The sequence below is a fragment of the Pongo abelii genome, chromosome 12 (genome assembly GCF_028885655.2).
Source record: "Pongo abelii isolate AG06213 chromosome 12, NHGRI_mPonAbe1-v2.0_pri, whole genome shotgun sequence".
Lineage (NCBI taxonomy): Eukaryota > Metazoa > Chordata > Mammalia > Primates > Hominidae > Pongo > Pongo abelii.
The window spans coordinates 44,482,892-44,497,043 of NC_071997.2; the positions used below are offsets into that span (position 1 = coordinate 44,482,892).

General features: G+C 42.9%; 1 protein-coding gene across 2 annotated transcripts in view; it reads left to right on the forward strand.

Annotated features, from left to right (window-relative positions):
• Positions 1–14,152, forward strand: part of EIF2AK3 (eukaryotic translation initiation factor 2 alpha kinase 3) — a 136,191-nt gene that overhangs the window by 11,869 nt on the left and 110,170 nt on the right. The gene's annotated exons all lie outside the window — the stretch shown is intronic.

The following is a 14,152-nucleotide window of genomic DNA, read 5'->3' on the forward strand; positions in this document are numbered from 1 at the left end:
GGCAGAAGAATCAGCTCTAGCCCTGATGCCTGCACTGGTGCCAAAGGGCCCCATCTCTGTTCAGTCTTGAGCATCAGCCTAACTTACCAGTTACCAAGCCCTGAAAAGACAGAATGGATGTGCATCCCACCTCAAGGAGGTGGTGAGAGGAAGAAAACAGACTATTCTGCCACTTGAGTATATACATTCTGTAGCAAAGTCAGAGGGGCACTTTCTAAGACTGGACCACACATCCATGGACCTTGTTGAGTCTGAGAAAATGATACACCAAGATAAAGGTCGCAGAAGCAAAAGTTTTCTCTGACCTTCTCCTGCCCTCCAATCTCTGGCTGCTTATTCTCCCCCAGGATAGTCACAGAAACTAGAATCCCTCTTCCCCAAGGCAGGTCATAGAAACCAGAACCCCTTTCCCCGAAAGCAAGCCATAAAGCCTAAAAATATTACTCCAACTTTCCCCCACGTTTCTGTGTGAAAAATTGGCCATAAAGAAATTACCTGACCTACCATGTTAGGGATAACCATTCCAGAGAGGTTCCTGCCCCATACCCAGAAGGAAGGAATGCTCCACAGAGAGGCCAAGAGTCATCTAAGCAGACAGGCCTTGCTGGGTTTCCCCACTCAGTCTGTTAGCATTAGATCATAACCTTTATGTATGATCATATTTCTACATGGCTATCCATAGTTCTTGAACCTAAGCATAAAAATGGGCAGTTTTCTCTGTATTTTTGAGTCTTCATTCTGAAGGCTCCCATGTCGTGTAAAATGATGATCAAATACATTTGTACTCCTTTTCTCCCATTAATCTGTCTTGTGTCTGTTGATTTTCAGTGACCCTTCAGAGGGTGAAAGGGAAGCTTTCTCTGGGCCCTTAAAACCTTCACAAGGCTGGCTCCCTTACCTTATTCAGGTTTAGCCGCAGAGGTCTTCCCTGATTTACTAACAAAGTACCACTGCCCCAATCCTCAGCCCTCCCATCTCCCCCTCACTCTCATCAAATTATCCTACTGTGCTCTGTCATCATCTTGCTATCAAGAAAGAAAAATAGCTTAGAGCTCTCTGAGGAATGTGAGGTCTGTAAAATGTATCAGGCCCAGAGAGTATGGAACTTCAGTCTTCCCATCTTCTCCTGCACCCATTCCCAGAGGCAATTGTTTAAAGGCATTTTGTTTTTTCTTTCCTTTCCTGTAGTTTCATAATGTAACCCTCACCCATTATCTTCATATTCCTGGAACTTGTCATACAAAGAACAACATATAGGCAATCACCAATCAACATTATTTCTGTAAACCAATGAGAATCCTTGACAAACAACTTCATATCAGTCCACTCCTTATCCCTCCTTTAGGTCTATAAAAACCTGCCTGTTAACAAAGGCTGGATGGAGCTCACATCCAAGGTTACTTGGGTCTGAGTCTTCTGGGCAGCTGTCCTCCTCATGGCTCAAGTAAGCTCTTTAAAATGACATTTTGTGCCTCACCTTCTTGCTTTAAATCAACATTATGTTTTTATTTATTTACTTATTTATTTATTTTTGACACATGGTTTCACTCTGTTGCCAAGGCTGGAGTGTAGTGGCACAATCATGGCTCATTGCAGCCTCTACCTCCTGGGCTTAAGTGATCCTCCACCTCAGCCTCCCTAGTAGTTGGCACTACAGGTGCATACCACCATGCCTGGCTAATTTTTGTATTTTCTTTGTAGAGATGGAGCTTTGCCATGATGCCCAGGCTAGTCTCAAACTTCTGAACTCAAGCGATCCACCCTCCTCAGTCTCCCAAAATGCTGGGACTACAGGTGTGAGCCACCATGCCTGGCTGACATTATGTAATCTTTTGTTTGTTTGTTTATTGTCTATACTTTCGCCATTCTAAAATATAAGCAGAGAACTCACCTGGATCCCAGCATTTGCAGAATGAATGAACTCAGGGTACCAGCCCTTAACACCTCCTTTCTTTCATCCTCCAACTCCCCACCTTCAGCCTCATGCTACCTCAGTCAGCCTGGAATTTCTCACTCTTACTAGCTCACAAGCAGTTTCACATTTAATAATCCTACCAAGAAACTATGATTTTTTAAAATGGACCGAAATAACTCCATCCAACATGCTTCTCCTTCTGCATTTCTGGAACAGTTTGCCATTTATAAAGCACACCATTGGCTCTATTGGGTGCTCTATACAGTGTTTCTGATATCTTTTACAGCAACTATTTTCTTGCTGGTCTCCCCAACATCACACCCAGTGAGAGCTTATAGGGAAGGAGTTGCTAAGGCCACTGGGCCTAGGGCAACATCACACAAAGGCAGGTGCAAGTTAGAGAGGAACAGACCTGAGGTCAGCTACCTTTTTTCTCTTCACTAGAAAAGCAGGGCAAGTCTTGATTGCCATTTAGATATGGACTGACATATAGTACTACTCATGGAAAAGGAAGATTCAGGAAATGAAAATTGTTTTTATTATTTCAGGGAGGATAAAAGCAAAACAAATTGCTAGCTCTCTCTGGATGTTTTTCTTATGTTGTTTAGAAAGTTCAGGCTCTCTCAGCCTTCAATTTTTATGTCAACTTCCCACCATGACTTTGTACATTTTTTTAATTACCGAACATTTGTTAGAGATAAGGCTAAGTGTCTAAACATTTAATGCTGTTAAGGAAAAAAATTACTCATGCCACTTGTGAAGAGTGGTAAGGCAGACTTATTTGAGAGGAGCCATGTTGATAGGTATAGGGACCACTGCAAATGGGTCTTGCAGTGGGAGAGGGAGATTGGACTCAATTCCAACTCCAAAAAGGACAAGCAGGGATTTGTAGTCAAGGAGCAGGGCCCAAGCATAGTGGCTCATGCTTGTAATCCCAGCACTTTGGAAGGCCAAAGCAGGAGGATCCCTTGAACCCAGGGGTTCAAGACTAGCCTGGGCAACATGGTAAGATGCTGTCTCTACAAAAAAATAAAAAATTAGCCCGGCATGGTGGTGCATACCTGTAGTCCCAGCTTCTTAGGAGGCTGAGGCGAGAGGATCACTTGAGCCCAGGAGGTTGAGGCTGCAGTGAGCTGTGATCAAGCCACTGCACTCCAGCCTAGGTAACATGAGACCGTGTCTCAAAAAAAAAAAAAAAAAAAAAAAAAAAAGGAGTGGGATGGGAGCCGGTGGATAGAAAATTACTAAGGGGAAACATCAAGGATAAGGTTTTCTGGCTAAACTGACTTGATAGGATTATTGCTGAAGGCAGGCTAGGGTGATAAGATATTGAGGGTGGTCAGATACCAAGGGTGCATATTTTTGCTAAACTGACTTGGAAAGTTTCTTGCTCAAACTGGATTCTATAAGGACAGAGGAAAAAGCCCAAGGTCAAACCTAGTCAAAAAGGACTCCAGGAGCCTCAGTAAAGTTTTGGTCAAAGGAAAGAGCCTTTGTAAATGCTATTGCCTCAAGAGAGTCTGTTTTTAACTTTTGGAAAATTTCAGGGAGAATAAAGAAGCCAAGTGGTTGAGGAACTTTTTATTAACCATCTCAGTTGATTATTATAATATGTTTAGATAGAGCACAGAACATGGTGGAGGTACTTCAGGGTGGTTTAGATTGTAAAAGGAATAACAAATGAAGTCTGGGAAAGAGGGAGGACCCAGATGTTTTTATTTTCAGCACAGCTACTGACTGGCTTTGTGACCCTAGTGAAAGCCCTTCATCTCTCCAAACCTCACCTTCCTCCTATTAAATGAGAGTTGAACTCATACAAACATAGAGTTCAAGGATGGTAGGGAGTGGGGTATGGGAGAATGAAAGTTGAAGTAAATTATCTCTACGGTCTCTTGCAACATTAACATTTTACACAACTGTTTCTGATAGATCATTCCATTTAACCCATATTTACAGAGGATAAAGCACAGGGTGAGATGTAAAGGCAGAGTGTACCCTAAGTCCCAACTCTGAGCTATAGGGGATCCTGCTTTCCCCAGTCAGAAGAATTCATCACTGACACCTTACTTGTGACATAATTCTGCAAATTCTGCAGGACTCCAGATGGGGTTCCCACAGCCCATTCTGCTGAATATTACCCAGGAATAAAAATGTATACAGTAAACTTTAAAAAACTTAAAAGACTAATACAAGTGTTGCAATGGCTATTCACTGCAAGAAAGAAAAAAAAATGATAGAGTGTAGGCGATCCCACCATCATTCCTTTTAATGATCTCAGCCAGCCTCAATTCCAATGAGACTCAGTTTGAACATTTTGAGGCCCCAAATGTGAGTCTCGTGTTCAGCCTGATCCCTAATGCATGAGCCTACAACTTCACTTGGTGCTGGCAGTGTGTTAGTACCTGGAAGAAAAGCTGGCTGCTGTGGACCTAAGGAGAGACTCAACAGGACTCTGCAGCATGCTATTTTCAGGGGGAATTTTCAATATTAATTTTCCCGATAGTTTAATTTCATTATCTGCACTGAAATTAGAACCTAAACCCTGGTTAAAATGAGGCTCTACTATTAGCCAGGCATGGTGGCAAATGTCTGTAGTCCCAGCTACTCAAGAGGCTGAGGCAGGAGAATTGCTTGAACCTGGGAGGCAGAGGTTGCAGTGAGCTGAGATCTTGCCACTGCACTCCAGCCTGGGCAATAAAGTGAGACTCCAGCTCAAAAAAAAAGGCTGTACTCTATGTCCTTTATTGCTCCTGCTGCCATCTTCAATAGCAGTTTGATTCCAGTTATTTTCTGTCACTATAAAAGTTGTCAGAATCAAAATAGAGTCACTTGTGTTAAAAGCCCTGAGAAATGGAGCCAGGGAAGGCCACAAAAGGAGGGTTCTCACATACAAATGCCAGATGACAAGAACTCTCACAAAATAACTCTGAAAAAAGCACAACCTTGCAAAAGGGCCATTACAACCTTACACACAGAAAAAAAAATACTTCTGTGAGGACATTTGCCCAGCAATTGTCTGTCCCACCTCATTGTTATTATTGATCCTTGTAGCCAAGGATAATTATCTCAAGACAATTCTGTAATTCTCATTTTTCTTCTAAAAACTATCTGTTCTTCTAAATATGCTCAACTGCCTAGGCTGGCTCATGTGATATGCTCTAGATAACAAATGATACAGCCACCAGCAGGGGAAGGGCCCCAGGTGTGCTGGCCCTTGGAAGTTGAACACAAGTTTCTGCCCATTATGAAGTCCATTGTTCCCTCTCCTTAAGGAAATCTCCCCTTCCTTGTTCCCATAGAGAACCATGTCTTCTCTCTCTCTCTCTTTTCCTCCTCAATCTACACAGCCTAAGCAGAAGGTTTTCATTCAGCTGCCTCATCTATTCATTCAACAAACATTTGTGCAGCACTTACTACATGCTGGGTGCAACTCCAGCTTCCAGGAATACAGCAAGGGGCCACAGAGACAAATGCAGCTGATTTTAAAGCTCACATTCAGTCCCGTGCCTCAGTTGCCATGGCCCAGGCACCTTCCAGTGGAAATGATTCTGTTCCCTCACTACCTCAATGGTGGATAATGTTGTTGAAAGAGAATTTCTTTAAGTTAAAATATAACTCTCATACAGATAAAAAATAAACACATGTTAATACTTTATTGAACTCATTAATAAGGAATCTGGTGAGGTGTTTCAACTAGTTTAAAGAAGTTCTAAAAAATCACAAATTATATGGAGTAAAGAAATGTTGAAATGAATGTGCCAATGGGGGAAACAGAGCAAGCTTGCTCCCTGTTTCCACACTGCTATAAAAATACTACCTGAGACCAGGCAACTTATAAAGAAAAGAGATTTAATTGACTCACTGTTCCACATGGCTGGGGAGGCCTCAGGAAACTTACATTCACATGGAAGGCAAAGGAGAAGCAAGTACCTTCCTCACAAGGTGGCAGGAGAGAGAAAGACCAAGGAAGTGCCACACTTTAAAATCATCAGCTCTCCTGAGAACTCACTCACTATCACGAGAACAGCATGGGGGAAACCTCTGCCATGATCCAATCACCTCCCATCAGGTCCCTCCCTTGACATGTGGGGATTACAATTTGAGATGAGATTTGGGTGGGGACAGAGAGCCAAACCATATCACTCCACAATAAGACAAGGAATTCAACTGAACCTCTGCCATACAAAGCAGATTTTGCACGTCTTTAGATAAAAATTATTTTATATTGCTGTTATTTGTTCATAATTTACAAAACTGAAAAATAGCTTTCATGGAATCAGATAACCTGGAAGGCTGTCCTGCACAGTTCAGATAAGGCAAAGTTTTCCACTGAAGTACGAAATTTTCCCTAAAATGCCAACTTCAAGATTCCCATGTACCTATCTCTCCAAAGCTGCAGGAAGCTATTAGAGGATTTCACAAACTCAGCAGTACAGACATTTTGAGCAAGATAATCCTTTTTTTTAATTAAAAAGACTTTTTTTTTTGAGACAAGGTCTCACTGTGTTGCCCAGACTGGTCTCAAACTCCTGGGTGGAAGGGATCCTTCTGCCTCAGCTGGTATTTTACAGTAAACAAATGAAAGCTGATTTACGATGTTATTCTAGTTAAAGTCTATCCCAGACTACATCAATTCCCTGGAAATATCTGTATTTCTTTGAAGATGATAAATTTAGGTAACGAACAAGCAAAAACTGTTTGCAGTGAATGAATGTACAAATTCCAAGCCAGGGTTCTAGGAATAGTCCTCTCTTTCACTATATTCCATTAATCACATTCTACCTACACAATCTACCTCCTTTATAACCCTCAGACCCAGCCCTTGTATTTATGTCCAACTCCAGCTGCTCAGTACAGGCATTTATCAATTCGTTTTTCTTTTTTCTTTCTTTTCTTTTTTCTTTCTTTTTTTTTGTTGTTTTTTTTTTTTTTTTTTTTTTTTTGAGGTGAAGTCTCACTCTGTTGCCCAGGCTGGAGTGCAGTGGCACAATCTTGGCTCACTGCAACCTCTGCCTCCCAGGTTCAAGCAGTTCTCCTGCCTCATTCTCCCAAGTAGCTGGGATTACAGACATGCACCACCCCCACACCTGGCTAATTTTTGTATTTTTAGTAGAGGCAGGGTTTCACCATGTTGGCCAGGCTGGTCTTGAACTCATGACCTCAAGGAATCCACCCACCTCGGCCTCCCAAAGTGCTGGGATTACAGGCATGAGCCACTGTACCCAGCCATCAATTCTAGATTATTACAACAGCTTCATAATTTTTCTCCTTTCCTCCAATTTCAATGCCCTTCTTCAGCCATCAGAGCAATTAAAAAAAAAAAAATCTGATCATGTTATCCTTGTTTAAATCTTACAATGCATCTCACTGTTTTAAGGTTAAAGTCCAAGCTTCTTAACAAGGCATGCAAGGGCTTTTCCATGAGCTGACCTCTTTTTCCCTCAGCAGCATCCTCCTCCACCAGCCCCGTTTTACCACCTAAACTCCAATTATAGCCAGCCACTCAAAGGTTTCTGTAGCATACCATGTTTTATTATGTCTCCATGCCTTTGCAAGAACCAGTGCCTCCGCACAGAATGTCCTCACTATAAACCCTCATCCTACCAGTCTTCATCTTCATCTGGCTAAGCCACCTTCTAAGGCAGACAAATATATATGTATATATGTATGTAATTGCTGCACCAGGGTACGAGGTGGAAAAAGAAATAATTGCTATGCCTATTTTTGCCCACTAGAGGGCAAGCTCCTTGCTTGCAGAGCCTGCATCTATTATTTTTTACGTCTGTATCCTCAGGGCTTTACACTGGCACCAGTATGAGGTTACTGGATGGATGAATGCATGGATGGATAGATGATGAATAGATAAAATCATCATGTTAGAAATCCCAGTACAGCGTGGTGGCTCACGCCTGTAATCCCAGCACTTTCGGAGGCTAAGGCAGGCGGATCGCTTGAGACCTTAAGCTCAAGACCAGCCTGGCCAACATGGTGAAACCCCGTCTCCACTAAAAATATTTAATATTAATACAAAAATTACCCAGCTGTGGTGGTACATACCTGTGATCTCAGCTGCTCAGGAGGCTGGGGCATGAGAATCGCTTGAACATAGGAGGCAAAGGTTGCAATGAGCGGAGATCATGCTACTGCATTCCAGCCTGGGCAACAGAGACTCCATCTCAAAAAATAATAATAAATAAATAAAACAAAATCCCAGTACAACCCAGAAATTGTATAATTGCTTACAGTTTATTAAGATACGATTTAATGGTCGTATAGTATAATGGTATAAAAGTTCATGGTATAATAGATAATGGAAAATAAAAAATTGAGTTAGAAGAACCAATTTTTAGTCCTCTCTTGGTCACAAACTGGTAGAGGTTGCCTACATTTCTTGGCTCATGGCTCTTTCTCTGCATCACTCCAACATCTTGGTTCCACGGTCACATCTTCTACTCACTCTGATCTCCTGGTTCCCTCTCACAAGGGTCCTTATGATGACACCCAGCCCACATGGATAATCCAGAATCACTTCCCCATCTCAAGAACCTTAAAGTTAATCACACCAGCAAAGGCCCCTTTGCCATATAAGGTAACATTCTCAGGTTCCAGATATTAGGACGTAGACATTATTCAGCTTGCCATTGATAAGTATAGGCAAAACTAAACAAAACAAAAGGTTGGGTGCGGTGGCTCATGCCTATAATTCCAGCGCTTTGGGAAGCTGAGGTGGGCGGATCACTTGAGGTCAGGAGGTCAAGATCAAGGCTGCAGTGAGCAGTGACTGTGCCACTGCACTCCAGCCTGGGCGACAGGGCGAAACTCTGTCTCAAAAATAAATAAATAAATAAAAATTTTAAAAACCACTTAAACCTCACACTTTATACAAAAATTAACTCAAAATGGATCACAACTTTATTTATTTATGAGACAGTGTCTTGCTCTGTTGCCCAGGCTGGGGTGCAGTGGTGTAATCTTGGCTCATGGCAACCTCGACCTCCTGGGCTTAGGGGATCCTACCACCTCAGCCTTCCAGGTAGCTGGGACTACAGGCGCATAGTACAGGCACTAATTTTTGTATTTTTTGTCAAGAGGGGGTTTCACCATGTTGCCCAGGGTGGTCTCGAACTCTTGAATTTAAGCGATCCACCCACCTCGGCTTCCTGAAGTGCTGAGATTATGGAGGTAAACCACAGCTGCCAGCCCCAGTTCTGTATCTTGATCACAGTGATGGTTATGTGGATTTACCCGTGTGATAAAATAGCATAGAACTGTACATATATCCTGTGCCAATATCAACGTCAGGTTTTGGTATTACACTCTAGTTATATAAGATGTAACCATTTTTGCAACTTCCTGTGAATGTATAATTATCTCAACATAGCAAGTTTAAAACATACAGGTATATTGCATGTAAACTATACTGCAATAAAGTTATTTCTTATAAAGTGATCTGTTAAATATGTGACAAAATGCAGTGTAACAGCCTGAGATCATACTTTGGAGCCAGAAAGAACTGAGGTCGAATCAACTGTGCCCTTTATTTTCTTGTTTCATCTCGGAGAAACACCTTAACCTCTCTGAGTATCCATGTTAGCATCTGTAAAATTTATATAATATTATCCATGTTACAAGGCTGTGGGAGAAATCTATGTAGACGTCTAGTTCACATGAATATTCTGCAGATTTTAGTTCTCTTTTCCCTTTCCCTCACCCCATTGTGAGATTTCTCATGTACAATAATTCACAAATAGTTTTAAAATATTATTTGTGAAGTTTATTTATTTTAGTGGTTAAAAATACAGTCAAAACCTAAGGCGCCTCCAGCTCTTATAATTCTATGCCCAATTAATTCACCCAACACAGGAATTGTGCTTTACCAGGGAGCAATGTTATGAGTTACCATCAGGTGGCAGACCATCCTCCCTATTGACCGATCAATTTGGTCAACAGAGGTAACGGTAATCACCTATACTTAGATTATGAAGTCTTTCTATTTCCTGCTGTGAGGAATTTCTGGAACAGCCCAGTTTCTTCAGATTTTCTGGCCCTGAAGCTTTAAAAGTGATCTGATAATATACTCAGCTAAACTTGGCTCAACAGTTTATCAAATCTTTATCAAGCTCAGACAACAGGTGCTGTACAAAGGATTTGGAGTCAAAACCATATTAAATGTTCAGTATGTGTGGCACATTTGCTTTTAGGGTGTATGTGTGTGTGTGTGTGTGTGTATGTGTGTGTGTGTTGCAAGGTATTCTTCTAACAAATCCTCCTATATAATGTCATCCAAGGTATTGCAAAAAGTATTTGTTTTTCTTTGGTATCCAACTTCTATGACTTAGACAAAGCTAAAGAGAATTAAATTGAATGGTCAAAGGTGATTCAATTGGATTTTTCACTGTTGAACTTCCTCAAGAGATCTCAGATCATAGGGTAACCAACTTGTCCTAGTTTTCCTGAGACTTTCCCAGTTTTTTATTTGAAAACCCCATATCCTATAAAACCCTGGGAATCTGGGACAGTTGATCACTCTACCAAAAGATAGCCTCTCTTTTTCTCCCAGTCCAAGGAGTATCAGAATGAGAAATGGGAGTGGATTTCAGAATGATCTTGTCCCGTCCTTTCACTAAGCCTGTCTTGTCATGGGGCCTGCCAGTCAGGACACCATGTCTAACCATCAGGCAGACCTAACGCTGCCCTTTGAATCTTGGGACAGCATCCAGAGCAAATATGAGTCAGTAAAGCCTGGAAAACTCTGGTGATAAGGTGGAGAATACATTGGGGTGGGGGGGCTTTAGTTTGGGTCATCAGAAGGCTACTCTGAGGAAGTGACATTTGAGCTGAGCCCTGAAAGAAGGGAAGGAGACAGATATCCAAAGTTCTGTAGGGGAAGGCATTGCAAACAGAAGAAGCAGCAAGTGCCAAGGCCGTGCAATGGGAAGAAATGTAAGATGTTGGTGGAACCAAAAAAATGCTCAGTGTAGCTAGAGCAGAGCGAGAAGGAGAAGAAGGGTAGGAGGTGAATTTGTCAGGGCAGGCAGCAACTGGTCCATGGAAGGTCTTGTGGGTCTTGGTAAGGAGTTTGGATTTTGTTCTTAGTAAAGAGAAGCCACTGGAGATCTTAAGAGGGGGAAGGACATGATCAAGCTTATGTTGTAAAAAGATCCCATGGGGCTAAGGTGGGGACAGGTAAACCATTCAAGAGGCACCCACTGTTGGAATCAAACTCATGGTATCAGACTGGTGAGAACCCCTGTGCCATCATCTGAGAGGACATGCTGCTGTAGGGGAGAGAAGGTAACAGCTTTTCCTCACCCATCACAAGGTTCGTGACTGATCCTCCCATGACAAAAGACAGATTAACAAGAGAAAAGCATACAAGTGTATTTCATATAAGTTTTGTATGAGAGCCTTCAGAAATGAAGATGCAAAGAAATGAAGACAACTGTATTTTTATGAACAGCCATGCAGAAGTATGATTAGAGAACCAAAGTGTATGAGCCGATAGTAACAAACTGAGGGAAAACTTAGCAAGGTTGGTTTGTTCAGATTCTTCTTGGCTCTCCTGTGTAAAATTCCTTTTCTCCAAGTGTAGGATGGGCACCTCTCACATGGGGATGTTAGGATCTGCTTCAGGAGAAGCTCAGCTTAGTTTCCTGATCTGCTTCAGAGGATAAGAGGTGAGGGGAAAGTAAGAGTGGCCTTCTTGCTTTTGCTGTTTTCTCAAATGCCAAGGTGCCACATTTTGTAGTAGCGTGTCCTGAACCTCGTAAGTATCAACAAGGAAAGAGGGCTGCCACTAAGAACAGCTACCCAACCAGAATCTCACCCCAGTTTCCCACACCCTGCTTTAGAGCCAAGAAGCAGCTCAGTCACCCAGCATTAGGCCTCACCAAGAGCAAGGGATGACTCCCCAGAGACAGCCACGAAGCTCCTTGGACACTACTGTCTATATGTCTTTACCCTGAAAGCATGCAGAAGAGGGAGAGATGAGAGAGTGAGGAGATGTGGTCAAAAAATGAGAGAAACTGTAAAAGCATGAGCACTCTTTAGTGCTCTTCGTCCTGAAATGCCCTGCAATACACACTCACTGCTCACTGCCTCATCCCACTAGTTTTCCTCTTCCGTCCATCTGATGCTGGAGCTGAGTGGAAGACTATTGGAAGTGTCTTGCAGGATCTCAGAATGCATCTACTATCATTCTTGAAATGAATAGGAATGTGAATGTGAGATCAGCCAGCCTCCCCTAGCAGCAGCATGGGCACATCCTGACATGCCAGGCTATTGGGGTGTCAAGTTTTAAAGAAGAGTAAAAATGGTGACACTGGCTGCCCCAAGTAGGGGGCATTAGCGAGAATTCTGGTGGCAAAGGCAAGATCTCTGAGAGAGAGAGGTAGATAGATAGATAAATAGAGAGAGATCTTCAGCAGGTCCTCAAATAATCATACCACCTGCTCTTCTGGGCACCCCATTTTACCCTTGGATTGGACATAGGCATTGATTCAGGAATGAAACTTGTGGGTGAGAGGAAAGAGGAGATGAACTGGTCAGCTCGTGTTAATAAAAACACTCAACTATACACACTGTTGGTCTTCAATACTCCACCCCTCCAAGGCCAAGAAGTTTGTGAACCACACAGCTCTGCTTTCTGCTATAAAGAGTGCTGAGTTAAACTTGGTTAAGAGCTGCCACCAAATAAATGCTTGGAATGAGTTAGGGTGATTGAGGAAAAGTGATTCACCTGCGCCAAGAGGCTCTCCTGGGTGATGTCTGGTAGGAGTGCTAGAAGTGTGGGAATTCAGGGACAGTGAGGCCGAGGAGGCAATAAGCCCTCAGCATGGAGTCCAGTGAGTGTGTCCATGCACAGCCTGTACCTTAACAATGGATTTGCTGCGGAGACTGGGCCAAGGTTCCAAGGTAAGCAAGACTCATGGCCAACTGCATCTGCGGCTAGTGTGTTTGATCTGGCAGGGACCAGGGTGGGAACAGACACAGGCATCCCATGAGCATGACTCATACCTCTGCTATTGACAGCACCTGAGAATGAGGGCCCCTGAGAGGTGCAGCAGCTGGGGAGGGTAGGAGAGCTGCCACCCAACCACCTTTGGAGAACCTAGATCTGGACTGGACTAATCACAAGGTATTGTTGGACAGAGTCATTCTTTCCTCCATCCTCACTGGGGTAAGGTTATCTTACCTGTGATACTTAAGTCTATAAAGATAAGACTTCTGGCTAGGCACCGTGGCTCATGCCTGTAATACCAGCACTTTGGGAGGCCGAGGTAGGCGGGTCACTTGAGGCCAGGAGTTTGAGACCAGTCTGGCCAACGTAGTGAACCCTGTCTCTACTAAAAATACAAAAATTAGCAGGGCATGGTGGCACACACCTGTAATCCCAGCTACTTGAGTAGCTGAGGCACAAGAATCATTTGAACCTGGGAGGCGGGGGTTAGCCTGACATAAAGTTTGTGTAAAAGATAGTGGATAAATTATTGAATCTTCCTTTTGATTTATAGGCCACTGTCACTTCCAACATGGTCCCAATTGATAACACCCCATCATATTTCTGCCATTAAATTTGATCACCAGTATATTTATATGTCTCCCTTCCCACTCGCCTGTGAGCTTTTTGAGGGCAAAAGGGTGGTGTCAAACATCTCTGGAACCTAGCACTCTGCTTGGCACATAATAAATACCAAATGATTGTTGTATAAGTCAATGACTGTATCCTAGTCCAGGACTTTCTGTTTTTTGCTTTTATGCTGCTACCATGGACTGCTTCCAAGTGAGAATTTATTTTCTCCTCTCATAATCCTGAGTCAGAGGCTCGATGGAGCCTTCTTAATAAGAACAAAACCCAGGTCCTCCAAACTGGACACTAGACCAAAGGATCTCCATGTGAGGTGGGGGCATGTGGGCCATGAGGTTGCACCTTTGCTCAGACTCTTTGGTCTAGTTCCTGTTTGCCCAGCTGTGAACAAGCTCTCCTTCCTACACCTTATATCACAGCTGAAACATGCAAACCCAGCTTCAAGAAGGACTGGACAATCATACCCAATACTTTGTTATGAGGACGCTTTATTCATTTGTGTAAAAAAAAACTTGCCAATATCTACTTGTTAGTAATTGGTTTGTTGTTGTTGTTGTTGTTGTCTCACTCTGTCACCGAGGCTGGAGTGCACTGGCGCGATCTTGGCTCACTGCAACCTCCACCTCCTGGGTTCAAGCGATTCTCCTGCC